Source organism: Lethenteron reissneri, chromosome 24, assembly GCF_015708825.2.
Source record: "Lethenteron reissneri isolate LAM-NWPU_2019-01 chromosome 24, ASM1570882v1, whole genome shotgun sequence".
NCBI classification, from domain to species: domain Eukaryota; kingdom Metazoa; phylum Chordata; class Hyperoartia; order Petromyzontiformes; family Petromyzontidae; genus Lethenteron; species Lethenteron reissneri.
This window is the reverse complement of record NC_083802.1, coordinates 2045883-2068056: the sequence shown is the minus strand read 5'-3', so window position 1 is coordinate 2068056 and position 22174 is coordinate 2045883.

The following is a 22174-nucleotide window of genomic DNA, read 5'->3' as shown; positions in this document are numbered from 1 at the left end:
TTTCATGTTGAGGTGGAAATAAATATAATAGCCAGAACATATATATGGCCAGTACACCAGGCTAATTACGAGAATTATGAGCCCATCTTCAAGTAAGATATCGCCACCTAATGGTGCCTTCACAATATATACTTTTGGTTTTGCTGAAAAAGAAAAGCAGTGCCTTGCAGTCTCATTTGACATGCCATGCTCAAAAAAATAAATGACAAGTTTACATTAGAATGTGGCTTTCAAATACAATGAACATGACATGAACAATAGTGAGATCATAATGGAATCTTGGGCATTGAACCAAACACATGCACAAACTACTGTTGCCCTCTCAAGGTGAATTGTGCCTCCCACTGTTTTAAAACGAGTACCATGCTTGATACGTAACCCACTGTGCCATACTTTCTGACTGTCACAATGCAATATCTCTTACAAACAATTCTAATGCCTCATCCAGCAAAACATTCTTGCGATCAATAACATCTCATGAAGGACATGGTCGGGAGTTAATGTACCTGGTCATGGCTACATGAACAAAGCATCCAATGGGTCGAAAGAATATAGCAAATGAAAATAGATATTTCCAAGGTAAACAGCCCACAACATGTGGTCCCTCTTCACAAACTGTACCATCTACAACATCTCGATTAAATGTCATTTCACAGGTGAAATCAATCATAAATGTCATGAATTTTTAGAGATGTAATGATGGCAATAATCTTATTCTTGGTTATTTCGGTAAAGTCACGTAAATAGAAAACCAAAAATAAAAATAATAAAATAAAAATTATTTGAAAATAATAAAAGCAAACAACCACAATTAAAATGGTAAAATTTAATTCTTATTTTTTATAAAAAATAAAAATTTATTGAAAATACGTGAAAATACATCCACACTGCTGACGGTAGAGGTTGACAAGAAAACACAAATCAAGTCATGACCCAAAGTGGTTGATGACATCTTTCCAATGATTGCTGAGTTTAAAACCGTAGTCTCAGTTGAAATTGTGTCTGTATATATGGATGGCTTTGTGAACGAATCTTTGTTGATAGCCAATCGGCATGCAAAGTACCATCGTCTTAGAGAAATCAATTTAATGTGAGCCAACCGCATTAAAGTAATGATCAGCCACAGCAGAAGTATTGGTCTTGCCGTGTTTTAGATCTGCCTTATGTTCACAAACACGGTCCGAGACATGTCGTTTAGTTTTCCCACTGTAACTGCTGCCGCAGATACAGCTTAGTTTGTAGACACCGGGATATTGCATGTCAGGAATCTTGTCCTTCACAGATGGGATCAGGTCACGAATTTTATGCACTGTGTTAAATCGGACCTGGATCTTGTGTTTGTTAAAAAAATGTTTTATCTTTTTGGTTATCCCTGCTATGTAAGGCAAGGTGATGGTTCAGCAGTTCCACTGCTGGATTCTTTTTCCGCTTGAGGACGACCGCTTGTGTTGCGATCGAAACGTCGTGATATATTGTTTTTTGTTTTATTTAATTTTTCTACCTACGTGACTTCACCGAAAGAACCAAAGAGTAATTGATAAAACCAGGTGAAATTAGTTAAGAACAGAAGGTGGTCTTACCAGTGAATGGCTGCAAGGTCTCCGACAGATATCGGGCCAGTTTGTAGGTGGGTGAGCCAATGGTGGTGACGATGGAACGAAGGGGTGTACTTTCTTTATGGATTTTTGGTAAGCCATATAGTCTGACATGCGTTTTTCTGGATTTTTGTTATTGTTATTTTGTCTCTCACTATTCAAATAAACCTACTATTAAAATTATAGACTGATCATTTCTTTGTCAGTGGGCAAACGTACAAAATCAGCAGGGGATCAAATACTTTTTTCCCTCACTGTATATGTTCTGTGACCTTTTGTCAGTGAGCCTTCGAAACTTTACGTGGCATCGAAGTGCACCTGGCCTTGCACAAGTGCAGTGGTGATGTCACCGCCACTTAGTGGCGAATGGCAGTTGTTGTTGTGTGTGGACGTGAGTAATGACGGTTCAAAGGGTGGTTCGGACCAATTTACATAATTGCCTAAGTTCAGTACTCAGTTCCAGACCTATGTGGTGATGTCAGCATGCTCACGTCACCAACAGACCAATCAGGTTACTTTTGTCTCACACACATGCTACAGTAAAGAGTACAAATACGTGCAGTTAAGAGTACTTTTGGAAAGCTGAACTTTATTATAAAAACTGACCTGCGAATGTGCCTAAAAAATTTAGTTTTTAAATGAATGCATATGACCTGCAATGTTCAAGTTTATGTTTATTTTGTTTAACCAGGTGAAAACACAATTGATCAGGATAGCATCATTTGGAAGGGTTACCTGGGTGAAAAGAATGAAAAATGCAAAACAAATCAAATAAAGTGCAGCAATAATTTTATCACATAAGGAATCAAATATATTCCAGACATGATTCTATGTAAAATAAAAGTTAAATATGAAATCCCATGCAGTGCAAATTGTCTTTGGCAGATTACCTCCAGATTGATCATAGCACAACATCCAAAACTAGACACAGATATAGGTCAACTACAGTACTAATACATAAACAAACACGAATATGTGGCAATGACTTTAGAATTGAAATTATCATACAGAATCAACAAGATAGCATCATATTGTAACTTAGATGGTAGAGTAACAAAGCAATTAATACAGAATTAGTGAGAGCCATATGAGGTTTTTTTTTCACTTCAGTGAAATGTAGCTTCGTGATGTGGAACATTTCAGATTTTGAAAAATGTTGTCCTAAATGATTTGGATAGGTAAGGGAGTGAGTTATGTGTGTATGCATTAAAGATCAACTTGGCCCAATGAATCTCTCTCTGCGTTCAAAGAGGATGATCACTGGTCTTAGAGTACATATCACATTGATGAGTGCAATAACTTGTAAGATAAAGCAGTTGATTTGTATATGTCAGCATAGTCTAGGAGAGGTATAAAGCTAGTAGTTATACAATGTGTATTTGTAGCAGATGAGAAACAGGATTAGGTTATATAAAAAGTTCCTAGGGTTTATTCTAAACATTTTATTCAAACATTTCATGCGAGTTTAGAAGTTGAGATGATAATTGAGCTGGATGCCAAGATACTTCTTTGAAGAAACATTTTCAATTGCTGTATTGCAGGGACTCGCTATTGACAAAGTGCAGTGGCTCCGATCTGTAGTAATTGGCGCTCATGTATGATCATCTTCTAAATTTAGTTGTACATTATCAAACGAAAATCCTGGGGTATTTAAATCATGTAATTGACATAAAGTTGTATTTTATAATCAGATAGATGTGATGCTATATTGTTTATATCGATTGAATAGAATAGCATTAGACTGATCACAAAACCCTGCGGAGCACCTTTCCTTAGTGGAGTGAAGTCAGAGAAAATATTTCTCAGTCTTACGCACTGTTTTTCTGCCATTTGAATAATTAAAAAAAACAATCTGTTGCTTTTTCACAGGCCAGAATCGAAGGCTGCTGAGCAGATGTTCCTTTTGTGAAAGTGTGTATATATGTTGTCTAAAACTGTAAGTGAATGCTATGCTTAGGTTTGAAGCGGGATTGATGTTCTGTGAATTTTTGTTAATGCTCCAAATTAGCGGTTCTCGGCATATGGTTCATGGACTCCTGGTGGTCCACGAGCCTACTACAGGGGGTCCGCGTAAAAAAATAATAATAACATCCTCACCAAGGAAATATACAATTTCGAACAGCTAGGAGCATGTGGTGGTCTGCGAAATGTTTGGAGGTTGAAAAGGGGTCCACAAACTCAAAAAGGTTGGCTCTAAGTAGTTGGTCAACTATTTATAATCAGTTTTTTAAAGTTTTAGACAATATACAGAGATTAGAGATGAGCCGGTAACTAGACGGGTTATTTTAATCCACAGTCAATGGAATATACAGTTGGAACATATTGACAACTTAAACAGATAATGTATTGAGGGTGCCAGGGCATTGGCACCTAGATTGTATTTTATTGGAGCAATGCCGTCTGGTCCAGCAATATTTTAGGGGTTATGGTTTGTAACAATTGTTTCTACTTCTCTGAATCCGAATGTTCTGAAATAAACTAGAGGGGGTAAATAATTTGGGTTGGGAGTAGAAAAATGAGTGGCATGAAATGATCTCTTGTTTTAAAAGTATTCGTTGTTCGTACAGTGCCGTTGTTAAAAGTGTCAAGGATTCTAGATTTGAAGTTTTTGTGACTGCAAGAGTCCATACTCATTGGTTTTTTTCGGCAAGTAGTTTTGCTGTGACGTTGCCTCCGAAACGTCGTGATTTAATTATTTTTTTTACCTACGTGACTTTACCGAAAAAACCAAAGAGAAGTGTCAAGGATGTTATTTTGACCAGAAAATGCATTTCCGTCTATAAATAGACTACGAATAGCGGGGCATTTAGTTTTCAAATTCTGAAGAACTGTTAAGGAAAACCAACATTTTTTAGGATTGTCTTTGGAACCATATATTAATTGTTTAGAGTATTCATATTTGGCTTTTTTTTATTTCAGCAGTACACAAATACATGCTTTTTTTACATTTATTAGTAGCTTCCGAACTTTTTGGTTTCCTTGCTATGGAAAATGCCTTGTTTCTTTGTCGGAAGAGGTCACTTAGTTCAAAAGTGAGCGAGGGGTTATTTTGATTCTTTACTCTATCGTGGATATACCCTTATGTTTAAATATATATATAGTGTGAAGAAATATTCCATACTCATTGTCTCAATTATATTGTCTTTTCATATGAATCAAAATGATCGTGGAAAATTATAATTGAATAGTTAATGGTTGTTTGAGTATATATGTTCTTTTGTTAAGGAAACTTGGCACAACAGATATGAGTGTAATTGACTTAAGAGGTCTGGAAATCGAAACAAACATATATAAACTGTACTCTTTGGTTCTTTCGGTAAAGTCACGTAGGTATCAAATAAGATAAATCACGACGTTTTGGGCGCAATGCAAGCGTCCGTCATCAGGTGGGAAAGCATGGTCTGCTGCTGAGGCAGACTGTTTTAAAAGGTTTGAAATGGGTGTAGCCCAAGGGTCATATAAAGAAGTGGGCGGGGCTAGTGATGTCAATGTGACAAATTAGCAAGTAACTGTAAGATAGAAGAGCGGCCTCCTAGACGAGGGCATAGAAGTGGCTATGTTAATGTGAGAGATTAGCATGGTGTTAATGTGAGAGATTAGCATGGTGTTAATGTGAGAGATTAGCATGGTGTTAATGTGAGAGATTAGCATGGTGTTAATGTGAGAGATTAGCATGGTGTTAATGTGAGAGATTAGCATGGTGTTAATGTGAGAGATTAGCATGGTGTTAATGTGAGAGATTAGCATGGTGTTAATGTGAGAGATTAGCATGGTGTTAATGTGAGAGATTAGCATGGTGTTAATGTGAGAGATTAGCATGGTGTTAATGTGAGAGATTAGCATGGTGTTAATGTGAGAGATTAGCATGGTGTTAATGTGAGAGATTAGCGTGGTGTTAATGTGAGAGATTAGCGTGGTGTTAATGTGAGAGATTAGTGTGGTGTTAATGTGAGAGATTAGCATGGTGTTAATGTGAGAGATTAGCATGGTGTTAATGTGAGAGATTAGCATGGTGTTAATGTGAGAGATTAGCATGGTGTTAATGTGAGAGATTAGCATGGTGTTAATGTGAGAGATTAGCATGGTGTTAATGTGAGAGATTAGCATGGTGTTAATGTGAGAGATTAGCATGGTGTTAATGTGAGAGATTAGCATGGTGTTAATGTGAGAGATTAGCATGGTGTTAATGTGAGAGATTAGCATGGTGTTAATGTGAGAGATTAGCATGGTGTTAATGTGAGAGATTAGCATGGTGTTAATGTGAGAGATTAGCATGGTGTTAATGTGAGAAATTAGCATGTTAATATCCAAATTCTTGCTGTGGTTTTCCCACCTGATGATGATTGCTTGTGTTGAAATCGAAACGTCGTGATTTATTTTATTTATAACTACGTGACTTTACCGAAAGAACCAAAGAGTATGGATGCCTGCAGTCACGAAAGCTTCAAATCAAGATAACAATTGTACTGTAGCTGCAAGGTGCTTAAGTCATTTCAGACCATATTTATGATTCTTACATAAATTTCAAGGCTCCAATAGCCAACAAAAGTAACTTATGAAAGATCCTAAGGTGAGAGATACATCCTAAACTGTGCTGTAAGGCTGTATTTTTATATTGATCTATTTTTACACTTTGTTAAAAGTATTTTTAGATGCTTTCATACAATGTCTAAAAGTTACGTCCTCATATAATGTGGAAAAGTCATTTAAAATATATATATATATATAACTTGCATATTGTTGTATTTTTATAAGTTGAAAAGAAATAGCAGGGCTCCAAATAAACATTTAATATCTTCAACTGATATACAGTGTTGTCTAAATATTAATATGCAAAATGACACCTTATCTGAAAACCTCCACACACTATGCCATTGAGGGACATCAGTGCTCATTGCTAAAGAAACAGATGTTAATATGTATACCACAGAAAAGATTAGAGTTTTAAATAAAAACATTTTTTATGTTTTTTTAAGTTACAAATATTTCTTAATATAATCTTTCATATTTACATTTAGTATTTTCAATTAAACATGCAGTGCTGATTTGATAAGCAAGCACTGCACAAAAACACCACTATGTTTTTTGTTGTTCATATAAATTAATTTTATCGAAATGTGAAGGCTAATAAGTATTTGATTACTCAATATGGGGGGGGGTGTAATGAAAAGGTTAATCATCACATCATCACGGGTCATTGTGATTAATTGCAGTTACCTTCAGAAGAACTAGGTTAATGGCAGGCTTTGCTCAACACGGATGGGATCAATAACCCTTTTAGCATTTCTACCATCGACTAAGACAGTGCAGTCAATTGCTGAAATGTGGATTTTGTCCCAAAAAAATCTTTAAGCAATAATTGAAAAGGAATGCATGCTACGTTTAAGTGTTTATAGAAATCATTACTGACACAAAGAGAGCTAAGACCCCTTGTGACTAGCTATTCATCTGTTGGAAAGGATCAATTTCCATCAGCCCTCAGGTTGCCTTGAACCCCAATGCAAAGTCAGTCTTCCTACTCAGCTTTATACAGGAGCAATTTAATATGATGTTTGGTCATAATATATGTATATCAAATGTAGAATTACCATTGATTTACATAAATACATAAAAATGTATGATTGGAAAGCTACTACGTAAATAACAAGGAACACTTGCGATATTTCATTGTACAGTTCCATGTTGCTCACGGATGTCTACTTCCCAGAACATCAGGGAATCCAGTGGCATTGGTTTAACAGACTACACCTTGCTGATGATTTATTGATGTAGACGCTGATTACTTTGTTTTAAAACATACTGATTAAAATGTAATTAATTGTTTTCATATTATTTACTTTCAACAAATTAACTAACCGTTTAATGTATATATTGATTTAAGATGTAGCTTTAAATAAATCTAGGACGACTGTGATGCTTTGGTCATCTTCAGGGGTGGCCAGTGACGGATATTGGACATTACTGTGGTAGGCAATCGTCTTTGCATAGGAAAATGACTGTCGACTTAGATATGACTAAATAACATAAGTGGACAAGCACAATACATATTTATGAGTGTTGGGAAAAATCGGGCAAGTTAAACTTTAGGACCTCATGCAGAGCTTTAAAGGGTAAATGTGAGGAAAGCGTAAGGAGTTCGGCCTATCCATTTACATATTTAACTGTTCATAATGTTTATGACTATGCTTATTAAGATGGTTGGCAATGTACAGGGCGAAACATTTTTTACATAATTACGACGATTATGTTATTATTCATGAATATATTTTTACAAGGACAATCACAGAATAAACATTCCCAGAGTGATATATATATCCACTCTTCCATCAACTACCATAGTTCCAATTACAAGCTCTCAAATTTGTATGTCGCTGATGCAGATACTGGTTACACTTAGAAAAAACATTAAATTCAGAAGCTATCACATATGTCTTGTGCCATTTTCTATCTTATGCATTTGTGTAGCCTTTTCTGGAAATGCACATTAAATCATATCTGAATGTCAGTGCATATCTAGATAAGCAACAATACGGTTTATTTCAGAGGATTAACAAAAGTCTACGAGGCTAAAGACTGTCAGAATATTAATTATTTGAACAAAATCATGCTGACGAAAATCAGTTTTAATTAACAAAAACATATTTGTGGGTATTGTGGGCTATTTTTTTTACGTGCAAATCATATATGGCAGGCGTCGTATTCACATTTTGAATAATAGTTAAACAAAAGACAATGCAAATCTTGAAAAAGAAAGTTTAACAATGTTGCACTTTGCGTGCAGTAGTAGCTGCAAGCCTTCCATGTGTAAAAATAGGTATCGTTTCACGTCACAAATGGGTGATACAAAGAGCGGAGGACAATTACCTACAACATCAAACAAGTCTGTTAATGCTCATACAAGTATTGGGGCGGCAAGCATTTCTGGTGGCGGCCCTGAGCCCACTCATGGGAATTCCACATTCTCATGGTGGATGCCCCGATCTGTTGAATTTCCATAAAATGCTATTTACTTCATCCACCCCAGGGGCATAATGAGCGAAGTCAATACCTCACTGGAAATTGATCTGGCAACCTATCTACTGGCAGCCCAGTGCTCTATAAACAGCACCACACAACTAGATGTTAAATTTCGATGTAAAGCTTTCGTGACTGCAGGGATTCATCGTCTTGGTTCTTTCGGTAAAGTCACGTAGAAGGGAAATAATAAAATAATAAAAATAAAACATAATAAAATACAATTCTCACGACGTTTCGGCCACAACGCAAGCAGCCGTCCTCAGGTGAAGAACAGGTCTGTCGGAAAGACAGCGTCTGAATGAGCACCACCAGGCTTTGCAGCGTATATTTAAGCTGGGTTAGGGGAGGAAGGGCGCCTTGACAAAGGAATTTGCATATCAACAGATTAATTTAGCATATTTATGGCAAATGTACCGATCTACCCCGTACTATATACTGCCATAGACAAACCCAACATTAAATTATATACTGCATTACTATACACCACCCTATACCTTAGACTATACATTGTAATATTACACTATATATTATTCTACCCACCCTACTGTATACCACACTGCTGTATATTCACTATACAATTGCGATACTATATATTACCTTATACATTATATTAAACATTACACTTTTATACTATTTATTATTATACAATCTGCTATACAATATACCAACTGATTCAACCGCATTAATTGATCAAACCAAACAGTTCTCGTTGAAACCTTCTGCAGCCAGACCACCAAGATTATACGGCTTGCCAAAGTTACATAAAGAAGATACACCCCTTCGTCCCACTGTCTCTACTATCAACTCCCCCACCTACAAACTGGCTCGTTTTTTGTCTGAAATCCTGCGGCCTTTCACTGGAAAAACCACCTCTGCGGTACTAAACTCTACTCACCCCCTGAGGAGTACTTCTAAAAGTGTTTCTTTAACTGGCCAGCAAGATTGAGGCAAATAGCTTGCCAGGGCACGAGAGTAGTGTGCTGCCATAGTTATTGCACTCATGTCTGCTCTGCTTGCCCTTGTAGAAGGCAAGGATGATGCCTTTCTTCCACTCTGCTGGTATTGAGCCTGTCCTCCACGTGTGCTGGAAGATACTGGTTAACGATTTGATTACAGCTGGGCATCAGGACTTCAGCATTTCTGCCAATATATTGCTAATTGTGGATGCCCTGCTATTTTTTTTTAAAGCAGCCCTCACTTCATCCTCAGATGGCTTGGAGCAGGAGATGTTGGGGATTTCAATTGTTGTTGCTGCGGCCTGCAAGAGTTCTTCAGAGGAGGATAAAAGAGGGCGAATTAGCAGCTGAGAGTAGAATTATTTCTAACGTCATAGTTTCTGCCTCCTATCACTGACCAGGAGGCCACTAGAGTCCATGATTGGGCTGTAAACTGTGCAGTAGGCTCCCCGGAGCTGCCTGAAGTTAGCAAATACATCCTTAACTTGGCCATTTAGCGCACTCTCGCTCGCTTTGCTGCTGCAGCGCTCTCATTTTCCCACCTCTGGCAGTCGCCCCAGATGTGGTTCTTTCATTGATTTTTCAGCTCCTTGTAGTCTTGATCAGATCCTGCTAGCCATGCTTTACGGTTTTTGCTAATTGAGTTCCATGTCTCGTTGCTGATCTGCTATTTTTTGTAACATTTCTATGGTTCCAATGCAGATTTTGGCAGCGTTATTGGCTGAGTCTCGAAACCAGTCCCAATCTGCCAGCTCTTATTGGAGAGGGCGGGAAATTGGTTGTTAATGGTGACTGAATTGCTGTTCAAAAGATGGGTTTGAAAGTGTTTTGATGTTGTAGCAGGTAGATGGAGACAAAATCCTACTGGACAATCATTCAAGGTTGCAATAACCAGTCGATAATCTGTGTCGAACTCCATGCTTCGGTAAACTCTGCAATTGTGCAGATCTTTCCATCTGGAGTTAATTCGGATGTGGTCGATTTTTTTCTTCGTGTGTCCCTCATTTGAAAACCTGTAAATGTCGCGGTACTGGAACCAACAGCCACCTATTCTAAGCTAATTTCCTACACAAATATGCAGGAGCCTTTCTGAGTTATCATTAAGTATGCCACTGCCATGTGGGCCGATCATAGTTTGCAGGTCATCTCTAGAAGTGCCAGAGCCTGTATTGAAATTTCCGAGGTTTAGTGACTGTTCCAGATACTGGTCGAAGTGATATTTGATGTGGTCGCAGCAATGGATAGATCACCTAGAGTGTGCCTGAATCTAGAAACCAGTAGCGTGTCATTCACTGGGTGCCATGCTATTAGGGCTAATTTTGGTGTCCGATCAAGGGAAATAGCCACCCGAGCAAGCCGGGGAGAGCCATCTGGAGGTCCCAACCACAGAACTGTGTAGTTTCCTGCAGCGGTTTCATCAGTCCCAAGCCAACGCACCCATGATGTTGATTCTTCCCCTCACGAGTTATTTTGAATGTGCATTGCACCTGGTTGGCAGGCGGTTCTGATGTTCCAGGTGCCAACGCAAATAGTTTGTGCATGTTTAGGCAATTCCGCATCAGAGGTCCACAATCCAATGGATATCTGAGCTAGTCCCAAGCCTTGATAAAAAGGAGGGTCGGGCGAAAAGGTGCTGATACTCTGACCATGAAGAAAAAGTAATTGAATGCACGACGACTACAAAAGCCTTGAATGTCACCCAGTTCAACAAGGTCCACGTCTCCAATGAAGTATCCAGGATTGGGTAAAAAAGAGCTACCAGAAAGCAGCAGCAGTAGCTACACCATCAGGAATGCAAAAATTGGGAAGGATAACACCATATGGGAACGCTTCATCGACATGGAGAAAGAAATGAAAGAGGCAGGAAACTGCTAGAATTTGCTCCAAATTACATGCTAATATGTAATACTAAGTTTAAATTAAAATACTTCAGAAAATGGACAGAGAGCACTGGATGGAAAACAAACATATGACAGATCTGGTAATGGTCGACAGAAGCTGGAAAAATATAAGTTTGACTATGCAGAACATTCCAAGGAGCCGATGTCATCAGACCACAACTTGGTAGCATGCAACATACAACTAAAACGTATATCCAGAACGCAATATGAGAAGAGGAACATAGATGCACTCGAGAACGAGAAGATAAGGAGGAAATATAAGGAGGAAATAGAGTAGAATCAGAGGGACAAAAATTGAACACCTTAGCATAGACAGCAAGGCATTAGCATTAAAGAAGATAGTGGAGCAAGCAGTAAAAGCAGCAATAGCCTAAGCTGTAAAACCTAAAAGAAAATTATTAACTGAGATAACATTGGAACTAGCACAAGAAAATAAAAAAATTAAGCTTAAAGGAATCGCGTGAGATGGCGACGGAGTACAAAAAGCTATGCAATGAGCTAAGAACATCGGCAAGAAACGATAAACAGAAATAGCTGGAAAATCAATGAAGCGACATTGAATACTACGCTGGAGAATACAAGACCAGGGAGGTGGACAAACTAGTCAAGAACACAAATAGGAAGTGGCAACCATGGCAAACAGCAATAAAAGGCAAGGACGGTAAGATCTTGATAAAGAATAGACAAAAAAGAGATGGACCGAGTATTGCAGAGATTTGTATAGGGATACGGATCAATAGAATAAAGAGCTGCTGGATGAACTAGAAATAATATCCCCACCACCGAGGAATGATGAAAATGATATATTGTACGAAGAGGTAGAAACGTCAATAAAACATTTGAAGAAAAACAAAAGTCCAGGAGTGGACAACATTAGGAGAGAATTTTTCTAGGCTGCAGGGAAGGAACTTATAAAATAAATCCATGAGCTATGCAAGAAAGTATGGAGATAAAGAAAAATACCAGCGAAGTCGACAAAATCCATACTTGGGACGATACCCAAGAAAGATCTGACCGATTGTAAAAATTACAGAACCATCGCACTGAGCCACATGGGGAAGATACCAATGATAGTACTATTTAATTGATTAAAAGTGCAGACTGATTATTTGGCGGATGAACAGGCAAAGTGTAGGAAAGGAACACAGTACAGCAAATCTTGAAGTTAAGGCTTAAAGTGTACATAACTGGCACCTCACCACGACCCCTCGGGGAGCAGGGCTTCCGTTTGCAGTTTTTAAATTGGTTTTCTGGCGCTGGCGCGGATATTCAAGTTCAAGTTTCATTTATTAGGTATAGCCCTGTGAGCCATGCGGCTCTTGAGTCGGGTACAACCGCAACAAACAAAATATGAACAGAAAACATCTTAAAGCGACGACGCGCAACAGAAACATCCTGGATAAACCAGCAAATCTTCCAGGAAAAAAAACGTATTACAACGCTATGTGCAAAAATCCCAGTGTGATGCAAGTCAAACAATAACAACCATAAGACAATTTAGATTAAAGTTATAAGGCCAACTCCGCACTTCCGCAAGAAACATGGCTTAACCATATGTTTTCGAAATCACCTAAATAAAGCTATAAAAACAATGTAACAACAGTAATCATAGGAACTGTGATTCAAATTTAATAATAAACGATATACATAACATGTACGACCAAACTTGCAGCCATAGTTGGCAGCATGACACTCCCAGTGTATGATGTGAGTGAGTCAGTGGTAGTGTGAGTCAGTGTATGATGTGTGAGTCAGCGTATGATGAGTGAGTCAGTGGTAGTGTGAGTGAGTGTATGATGTGTGAGTCAGCGTATGATGAGTGAGTCAGTGTATGATGTGTGAGTGAGTCAATGGTAGTGTGAGTGTATGATGTGAGTCAGCGTATGATGAGTGAGTGTATGATGAGTGAATGGGTCAGTGGTTGTGTGATTGAGTGTATGATGTGTGAGTCAGCGTATGAGTGAGTCAGTGTATGATGTGTGAGTGAGTCAGTGTAAGATGAGTGAGTGTATCACGGCATCCACCCCGCCATCACGGCCTCCTCCACGCCATGACGGATATGGCATATTCATCTCTTCATAACAGTGAAGTCTGGCGGTGGCCACCGGTTGAGCAAAACACCATATTCATCACAAACATGATTGCCCATTTTTCGATTTAAAGCTTTCGTGACTGCAGGGATTCATCTTCTTGGTTCTTTCGGTAAAGTCACGTAGAAGGGAAGTGATAAAATAATAAAAATTAAACATAATAAAATCAAATAATTCTCATGACGTTTCGGCTACAACGCAAGCAGCCGCCTTCAGGTGAAGAATGAGACACTGCCAAGCTAGGAGCTTATATATAAGCTGAGTTGGAGGTGGAAGAAGAAGAGCGCCTTAACAAACGAATATGCCTATCAAGAGGCATTTAGCATATTCATGGCAAATGCGTAGGAGGTGGGCGGGGGGGTTTCAAAGTCATATTATGCCCATGCATTATGCAGGATCAGCAGCACCAAAGGGAGGGGGGTAGCATTAACAAAGGGAGGGCATGTTAATAGTATGTAGAAGCAATGAAACATGTGAATGGGAGAACGGTGGCAGGAGTGAGAATTATTTGATTTTATTATGTTTTATTTTTATTATTTTATCACTTCCCTTCTACGTGACTTTACCGAAAGAACCAAGAAGATGATTGCCCATGTCTTTTCATATTATTTAACATCGAGTAATACTTGTGTAAAACCTAATTCGGTTTCAAATCCGAAGCTGAAGTTTGGAATTGATTCGTCTCCCAATGGATTAGTCCCGTTTCTAATACCTTTAGCCTTCATCATTCAAGTTCATTATGTACAGCATACAGTGTCACCCGTAGCCTAGAGGCACTTCACTTGTTGAAAGCAAGATGATTAAATTGGACATGTCATTCAAGCATAAAGTTGTGATCAAATACCTCGTAAAATAAAGTGAAGGCTCTTGAGATGCAGATTCCGTGGTCTTTATAAGTGAAGTATTGGAATTGACGGCAGGAACTTCTTGACGGGTAACACACTTTTATTAAATCTTTACGTTCACAATACAACGTGTGGTCTCCTTTCTTCCGACTACACACTCCACTAATCTCGTGTAAACTCTATGCCTCTGGCTACACACGCTACACTCGACTCGTGTAGACCCTATGCCTCTGGCTACACACAATACACTCGACTCGTGTAGACCCTATGCCTCTGGCTACACACTACATTCGACTCGTGTAGACCCTACGCCCCTGGCTACACACAATGCATTCGGCTCGTGTAGACCTTATGCCTCTGGCTACACACTACACTCGCCTCTGGGTTACACAGAGTCCCGGTCCCGTTAGGACAGCGGGACTAGGTACCGCAGGGCCCTAGGTCTTCATCCCCGTCTTCATTCTTCGCTGGTTACATACTGCCCTTACGCCTGTGTGCATCCCCTTTTATAGCCCCTGCTCACGAGAGACGGAGCTGATCCGGACGTCGACGTGAGCATCGTTCCCTAGTGGACCAATCACGACGCACTCTCTCTACGATCCGTTTTCCCCAGCGCGTGTTAACACTCCTCTACCAATCACACCGCGCTGCCACCCGATCACTCCCTCTCAGCGCGTCACGGGCCCACAGCCAATCAGTACCCCGTAACCCACGACCCCGCGCTGACCCCTGATCCTCCACCGTCAGCGCGCGTCACCACCTACACAGCCAATCATTACGCGCTGGCATACGATCCCTAATCCCAGCGCGTATCACCTCTACATCACCCCCTCCCACATAGCTTGCAGCCGGCCCGGCTGTTAACCAACAACACAACCTAACGTCAACGCAGTAATAAAGAAACTCCACTTCCCAGTGTGCCCCGTAACGTAACAACAACAACACAACACAACACTTAAATATGAAGCAATATACAGCCCGACGAACAACACAATAAGAGCGAACACCCGAAAACGAACGCGCCACGTGTCTCTGTGACTAAACGCAGTGCCGAGGCGCTCCGTCTGCCACGACTCCTCACATGGTAGGTCACACAAAGTAGCGCGACCTAGCGCGAGTCCGTCTGGCCGGTCCGTCGTATGGGACGGGACACTGGCATACGTCCGGTGGCTCCGGCAGCTCTAGACGGCGCGGATCGGGCCTGGAAGGACCGGCCCCGCCGCGAAGATCCGGCCGCCGGTGGTCGGCAGCTGTCAGTTCCGAGACACCTGGGAGCGGACCAGGCTGAGACATGTGAGGAGCAGGCAAAGACAATCCCCCCTTAGGGTCGTCGGTCACGTCACATGCTCGGCCCTCACGACACAAGGGGAGGCCATATGGAGGCGAGAACGGTTTCAGTCGGGAGGGGTGGACGTACCAACGGCGTTTTCCCCATTTTATCTGAACGCACTGGGGGCGTGCAACCCGCACGACCTCCACGGGTCCCCGCCATGGCTTCAACAATTTAGGCGACGTAGCCAAAGGTGCCTGAGGGCAATGCAGCCAGGCCCTGTCACCTGGTTCCCAGTTGTGCACGGACACCTTCCGTGCACGCAACCGCTCGTTTGCAATTTGGCGAGCCCGCGAATTAAGCCGTGCGGCCTCCCTTGCCTCTGTCAGCTTATGAATGTTAAATTTAATATGCTCTGCCAATTTCGAATTAGTCCGTGGTGCGGGCAGACCCAGCTGCGTTTCCATGGGCGGGTCGGCTTCCCGACCGTACATCAGATAAAACGGGGAAAATCCCGTAGCTGCATGGGGGGCCATTCTATACGCGGCGAGGACCCCAGGAACCTGCAGGTCCCAATCAACATGTGCCTCACACACCTGCTGGCACAGCATAGAAGTCAATGTCCTGTTGAGCCTCTCAACCATCCCGTCCGTCTGCGGGTGGTACGGGGAGGTACGCACCTTCTTAGTACCCAACAGGTCGCACACCTCTTGCAGTAATTTACTCGAAAAATTTTTCCCTTGGTCGGTCAGCAAGCGTTCGGGAGCCCCCTTGTCCAGGACGTAGCCCTGGACAAAGGCGTCCGTCACAGCCGCCGCCGACTGGTTGGCGAGTGGCCACGCCATAGGCCACCGGGTAAAATATTCGACCCCCACCAACAGGTACTTATTACCCCTAGGCGTGACTGGAAAAGGCCCCAGAATATCGAGTGCAACGAGCTCGTTAGTGCGCGAGACCTGAATAGATTGCAGCGGTGGATTAGCTGGCACAGGCGGTGGTTTCCGTCTGGCGCACTCAACACAACCCTTCAGAATATTCACCACGTCACCCCCCATTCCCGGCCAATAATAGTCACGCTGAAGCAGGGCAAGCGTTTTGTTAACTCCCAAATGCAAGAGGCGTTCGTGTGCGGCCAAGACAACCTTCCCCCTCACAGCAGAAGGCACCACAATCGCGTGCCGCCGGGACAAACTGTCCCATCTCATCAACAGGCCCTGCTTAAGCACGTAGGAGCCAGTTCGTTCATGGTCACCTTCGGAACCCCTCGTCTTGCGGCGCAATGCTAGCAGGGAGCTGTCCGCCATTTGGAGACGGCCCCACTCAATCAACGACCGTGAGAGCAGCGAGTCCTGACCCCCTGGGGTAGCGGGAACATCCCCAATTGGTGTGCCCGCGGTCGCAACCAACTCCTCCATACCTTCCGTAACTGGCGGTTTACAGCGCGCCGATCCCGACAAGCACGCACATTTGTGACAAGGCAACAACCGCGACAGGGCATCGGCATTTGTGTGTCGCAACCCTTTACGGTATGTAGTCGTGAACTGATAGTCCTGGAGGACTTCCAACCACCGCGACAATTGGCCCGAGGGCTGGGCGACCCGCAATGAATACTGGAGCGCCGCGTGGTCCGTCCGGACCGTAAAATGACGACCATAGAGATATGGCCTGAATTGTTGTACGAAAAAAACAATGGCAAGCAGTTCGCGACGGGTGACGCAGTAGCGCTGCTCTGCCGGCGACAACACCCTGCTACCATAGGTGACCACTCGTTCGACCCCTCCAACGACTTGGGACAGCACTCCCCCAATGCCCGTGTTGCTAGCATCCGTGTCCAGCAAGAAGGGACTCGCAAAGTCCGGATAGCGCAAGGGTGGGGCCCTTACCAAGGCGTCCCGGAGGGAGCAGAATGCAGCCTCCTCCTCCGGTCCCCATCGGAACTTCACTCCTTTCGCCGTTAGAGCGTGCAAGGGTTTTGCAATGGTGGCGAAGTGCTCAACGAATCGGCGATAATATGAAGCAAAATCGATGAAACTGCGCACGTCTGACACTGACGTGGGCGTCGGCCACGAACTGACACAGTCCGTCTTTGCAGGATCGGTAGAAATCCCCGAAGAGTCGACAATGTGACCCAAGTACCTCACGGATTTACGAAAAAGGTGGCATTTGGCCGGTTTAAACTTTAATTTAGCCGATCGCATTCGCAAGAACACCCCTCTCAATCGCTGGAGATGTTCTTCAAACGTTTTACCGAAAACAATGACATCGTCAAGGTAAATGAGGCACGTATCCCACTGCAAGCCCGACAAAACCAATTCCATAAGACGCTGAAACGTCGCAGGAGAGGAGTGAAGTCCCATGGGTAACCGGTTAAACTGAAACAGGCCCCCCGGAGTCCGAAATGCAGTCTTAGGCTTAGACTCTTCGTCGAGTGGCAACTGCCAGAATCCGGATAGTAAATCAAGAGTCGAAAAGTATCGCGCACCAGACAATGCGTCGAGAGACTCGTCCATCCTGGGGAGCGGATACGCGTCGGCCACAGAGATCTTATTCAGGCGACGGAAATCGACGCAAAATCGCAGGGACCCGTCTTGCTTTTTAACAAGTACAATAGGTGCTCCCCAAGGACTGGAAGAAGGCGAAATAATGTCGGCTTCCAGCATATCGTTAACTGCCGACTGAACATGTTCCTTCTCAGCAGGACTCAATCGGAAGGGATTTTGCCTGACCGGTGCCGCATCGCCCGTTTCAATGTGGTGGCGTAGCAGGTCCGTGCACCCAATGTCATACTTATGTTTACTGAAGACATCCGAAAATTCAATCAGCAACCCGCGCAGCGCACCCAACTGTACCACTGACAAATCGTCAGAGTCCGCGCACAGCGAATCAACCCATTCGAGGTCCTCCTTCAATGTTACGTTTTTCGTGGGGCTCGGATCAGCCTGCGCAACCAGCCTCTCCTCCGCAGGGACCCGCGCCGCGTGAGCTAGCACGGTGCCCTGCTGAATGACGGCCGGCCGCGCCCCAGCGTTTAAAACCATCACAAACGGATCCCTGTCAGCCCCAACCAAAGTGTGAGCCACCGACAAATCGAGACCTCCAACAGCCCTATTAGAAGGACCCAAAAGCATGCCCTGTTCCGAGGCCTCCCTCACTCATGGCTTCCGCAACCGGAGGGGAATTAACATTTGTGAACCCGGGGGCACGTGCACGGTCTGTGTCGCTAACGCCTGTATGGTAGCGCACGCCGTCCGAATTTCATTAGGGCTCGTCAAAAATGAAATACGGCGACCCGATGGTAGTTCAATGCAACGCTGATCAATGAGAATTTTGATGGGCATTTTTGCCAAAAAATCAGTGCCCAATAGACAGGGAACCGCCAGGGAGGACGAAACGAAGACGGGTCCCGACAATTTGATATCACCAATGCAAATGGACGCCCTAATCTGACCGATAATGCCCAATGATCCCCCGTTAGCGGCGTAAAATGGCACATCCACCGGAAGAAGCGGACGACATTGTACAGGGAGAATGTTATAAATGAGATCCGATATAATAGTCGCCGATGCCCCCGTGTCCACTAACACCCTGACCTCGACCCCATCAATAGATCCGGTAACGACGGATGAACCCGCTGAGGCAGCCACTATTCTGTGCCCCAACTCCGACCATTTAATGTCCCCCCGGTCCCGGCCGAACCCCCCTCTCCGAACCGAATCCCCGAACTCTACTCGGCTCTCCCCCGCCGCAACGCGACGACCCATACGTGTCGAGTATGCGGGCCGAGCATGTGAAGTGCCGCGACTTGCCGGGGTTTGCAGGGATGACTTGGGGCCTTGTTCGTCGTCCAGCCGAGGTCCCATGGCGCGCTGACGTGGGGCGCGGCAACCGGAGGCCACGTGGCCCCGGAGGCCGCAGTTATAGCACGTGATGACAGTCGTCGGAGATCTCGGTTGCTCCAGCTTGCGGGCCGCTCGCAGAGGCGAACGGCCCCCCGACCTCCAGTCCCCCGGTCGTTCCGCGATGAACGCCTCCTCTCGTGGGCTGACGACTTGGGGCACGGTGACTACCGGGCCCGGAGCTGAGGCCACGGCAGCGTTGCAGACGACCCCCTGTTTACGTTGAAGGACCTCGTGCGCTTGTATGCTCGTAGCGACCCGTAAGGAAGAAATATCGGTCTCGTCGGCCGTGTTGATGGGGACCCCCAGGTCCTGCGCCAACTTGAGCAGTTTCTCCAAAACCATCGCATCTTGGCCCTCCTCGTCCAAACGAGGGAACGCGGCGTCGGCGAGAGCAAGCAACGCCGTGCGGTAGGCGAGCACAGTCTCCGTGTCCGCCTTCCGTCTTGCATAAAAATGATGGCGGCACGCCGAGGGAGGACCATAGACCTTGGCCATGAGAGCCAGCGCATCCTTGAGCGTGGAGCGGTCCGACCTGCGTGCGGACGTGAAGGCCGCGAGCGCGTTGTCGTCCAGCATGGCAGGCAGTGCCCGCAGTGCCGTAGCGTCGGACCAGGCGGACATCTCCTGATGCGCCAAAAACCTGCGCTGAAATTGGCTCCAATCCCCGCCTTCTGCCTTGAAGGCTGACAACGTGGGAAGGCGCTGTTGAAAGATGAAGTCGTCCTCCTCCTCGTGCTTCCTCTCCGCCGCCCCGTCGGTGTGTAAGATGGCGGCCCCAGTGGCGGTTGTCTGATGGCGGTCCGCAGCGCGCGTTGGTGACGTAAGCGGGCGCGCTTGGAGAACCGCTGCCACGTGGTGATGGCCGTTCCCGCCAAAAGTCGGCGCAGATGAAATGGCGGGAATCGCCAAGTTGTTTTGGCGGGAATCTGCGGGGCGACCCTGCAGAACGTCCGCCGCCGTCCCCGCTCCTCCCGACGAGCTGATCTCCGCCAGGATGGACGCGGCGGCGAGCAGCAGCTCCGCCAGGCGGGAGTGCTCCTCGCGAAGCACGGCGTCGGTCCCCCGTCGCTCGTCCGGCGCCGTCGGCGGATCCTGCAGCATGGGCAATTCCTCGTCCTCACCCCCCGATGCCAGCTGGCCCGAGTCGTCGAGGTTGTCCCCGCGGTCAATCCTGTGGGTCCGACGGGTCTTCCTTGTCTCCATGCTTGGAAGACCGTTTCACTTCTGACGCCAGTTGAAGTATTGGAATTGACGGCAGGAACTTCTTGACGGGTAACACACTTTTATTAAATCTTTACGTTCACAATACAACGTGTGGTCTCCTTTCTTCCGACTACACACTCCACTAATCTCGTGTAAACTCTATGCCTCTGGCTACACACGCTACACTCGACTCGTGTAGACCCTATGCCTCTGGCTACACACAATACACTCGACTCGTGTAGACCCTATGCCTCTGGCTACACACTACACTCGACTCGTGTAGACCCTACGCCCCTGGCTACACACAATGCATTCGGCTCGTGTAGACCTTATGCCTCTGGCTACACACTACACTCGCCTCTGGGTTACACAGAGTCCCGGTCCCGTTAGGACAGCGGGACTAGGTACCGCAGGGCCCTAGGTCTTCATCCCCGTCTTCATTCTTCGCTGGTTACATACTGCCCTTACGCCTGTGTGCATCCCCTTTTATAGCCCCTGCTCACGAGAGACGGAGCTGATCCGGACGTCGACGTGAGCATCGTTCCCTAGTGGACCAATCACGACGCACTCTCTCTACGATCCGTTTTCCCCAGCGCGTGTTAACACTCCTCTACCAATCACACCGCGCTGCCACCCGATCACTCCCTCTCAGCGCGTCACGGGCCCACAGCCAATCAGTACCCCGTAACCCACGACCCCGCGCTGACCCCTGATCCTCCACCGTCAGCGCGCGTCACCACCTACACAGCCAATCATTACGCGCTGGCATACGATCCCTAATCCCAGCGCGTATCACCTCTACATAAGGATAGCTGTATGTGTAAAAAATATCAGCTAGTTGACCAAGTGATTGCGAGTGAAATACATAAGACTTTATCTCCAAAAATATAAAATGCAAAGTTGTGAATGTGTCTGTTCAAAATGTTTAGCTACTTCCCAACATGCAACAAACTGGAAATTTGCCATGTGAATACTTTCCAGACTGTACACCATGCAAAATTTATAAAAATACACTTTAGATTTTTTTTTAGGGGGGGGGGGGGGAGCTCAATAATATATCTTTTGCACGGCAAGTGAGCTGTGACGTCACATCTGTCATAACTCATTGTCGTGTAGTGGTTAGCGCGCTGCGCTACGAACCCGGCGACCCAAGTTCGATTCCCGCTCACGGCCACCACCAGTGACGATTATTTTAACTGGTCCTGGGCCTCCCCGAGGTGGAATCAGCCTCAAAGGAGTAACTACTGTGGTGTGTGAACATCGCCACTGGGGGGACAAAGGCGGCCGGGCGTGCTGCTGTCACCTACCCCCTCGTAACGGTATATAGAGGAAATTATTTTGATCAGTGAGCGAGAGTACATGGTGGGTGCAGATTGGCCCCGAGCAGTGCAAGATGTC